The sequence below is a fragment of the Rutidosis leptorrhynchoides genome, chromosome 4, assembly GCF_046630445.1.
Source record: "Rutidosis leptorrhynchoides isolate AG116_Rl617_1_P2 chromosome 4, CSIRO_AGI_Rlap_v1, whole genome shotgun sequence".
NCBI lineage: Eukaryota > Viridiplantae > Streptophyta > Magnoliopsida > Asterales > Asteraceae > Rutidosis > Rutidosis leptorrhynchoides.
In genome coordinates, this window is record NC_092336.1 from 360246110 (window position 1) to 360247982 (window position 1873).

General features: G+C 31.8%; 1 long non-coding RNA gene across 1 annotated transcript; it reads left to right on the forward strand.

The window, feature by feature from the left end:
• Positions 1-281: 281 nt before the first annotated feature.
• On the forward strand, positions 282-1569 carry LOC139843807 (uncharacterized). The gene is made up of 4 exons (XR_011757708.1): positions 282-363; positions 766-934; positions 1082-1252; positions 1342-1569. It is a non-coding gene; the product is annotated as an uncharacterized lncRNA (long non-coding RNA).
• The last annotated feature ends 304 nt before the right edge of the window (positions 1570-1873 follow it).

Below are 1873 nucleotides of genomic sequence, written 5' to 3' on the forward strand. Positions count from 1 at the left end.
TAAAAATGTTAAAGCATATATTTTGGTTTGGTGGAAATGTTGGCCTTCTAATTACAAATGGGCTGATTTGGGTTATGCTTTATCTTTGGCGGGTCAAACAAGTACATAAAAATTACTTACAAGACAATGGGTAAATGAGGTTGAAACTCATCCAAAGTGAATTTATTATACTTAAAACCGCCCACATAAAGTACTGTAATTTAATGTAAAAAACTATTATCATTCATATTTGACAATATGTTTAGCATTGATTAATTACTGCCAAGTATAAAATGCCATTTTGTTGCTTTTATATAATTGCAGGATTCTTTAGTATAGGCTGCTAAAGAAGAAGCAAGTACTATTAGCTATATAATTTCACAGGTATCCAATTGAACTTTTCATGTCCCAATTGGGCCATGTACGTGTCAATAAAGTTACACATATGCACATATAACTTATTTTAAAGAGTTGTTTTTATAATCAATTTAGTTGAGTCCTATACTTATTCTATAACAATAGATATTTGAGTCATGAGCATCACATTATGGATAATATGCCTTATTTACTTGAGTCCTATACTTATTTGATAATATGCATTAACACGCTTACTGTAAAAGTACATACTGACTTATATGTTTTAATTGACACACAAATGGGTAACTTTATTTATAACGTTGTTGGATCAAATGGTGTTGGATCAAATGATTCACTTATAGTGTATAAATAATGTACTAATTTATAAGATGGGGTTTTATTAGTGAATATTAATATGCTTATTTTTAGGAAATGGATTATACAAAACAAGCTGCAAATGTGTAGTTGTTTGCCAGTAACTTTATACACCAAAAATAGAAGAAACAAAGGAATAAACAAGTGGGGCCCACGAGTCAGACGCCAAGGAGTGCCAAGGGCTTTGCTGACGCCTGATTTGGCCGCTTTTGTGCCTATCCTGGTTAAACTTGGGCGCAAGTTAAACACTCTACTTTAATGTAGTGACATATTATATATAATAACTTGAGGTCTTTAGATGAGGTAATTCTTTTTTTTTTTTGTCCTTCGCATACTGATTATTGATATTTATTTGTGTTTGATGATGAAGGTAAACTATTGGCTAGATTCATGGGAACTAGAGGAAGTATTTTCTCATCCAGATTAACGGGTCGGGCTTCTTGAATTAAGGTGTTGAGTTGCTTGAATTACTCCATTAGTGGATTCTAATATACGTAAACCTGTTGCTTCTTGAATTAATCCTTTAGTGGATTCTAATTTGGTAAACCTATTGCTAAAGTTGTTTAACTTTAAGGTTCAATTCATTCATTTTACGTTGTTTTAGTTTACATCTTTTTTTATTGTGTGTAGGTGGCAAAATGGGCGGGTCAAGCTAAAAAGTGGAAACAAATAAAATTCCTGGCTGCCCCAAAATAACTATCATTTGATTGCTGATCATTTGGGGATATCTGGAGAGAAGGGGAGTATTGAGGATATTTTGGCTGCTCATGGTGAGGAAGTTAGGAAACGAAATTCTTGAATTAATCCTTTAGTGGATTCTAATTTGGTAAACATATCGCTAAAATTGTTCAACTATAAGATTCAATTCATTTTTTTGTTTTAGTTTACATATTTTTTTATTGTGTGTAGGTGACAAAATGGGAGGGTCAAGCTAAAAAGTGGAAACAAATAGTTCTGGGCTGCCCCAAAATGTTAATTTTTCTTTATAAATTTTGCGAACAAAAAGAATATCCACTTATATGATTTATATGCTCATGTTATTGCCAATTGGTACTATCCATCATTATACATTTTTTTGGGTAATTTGTAGTTCGTCTACAGAATTTAGTTTGAGTTTTGGAACTTGAAATATGTACTTTTGTCTTCGGGGTTTAACTTACTA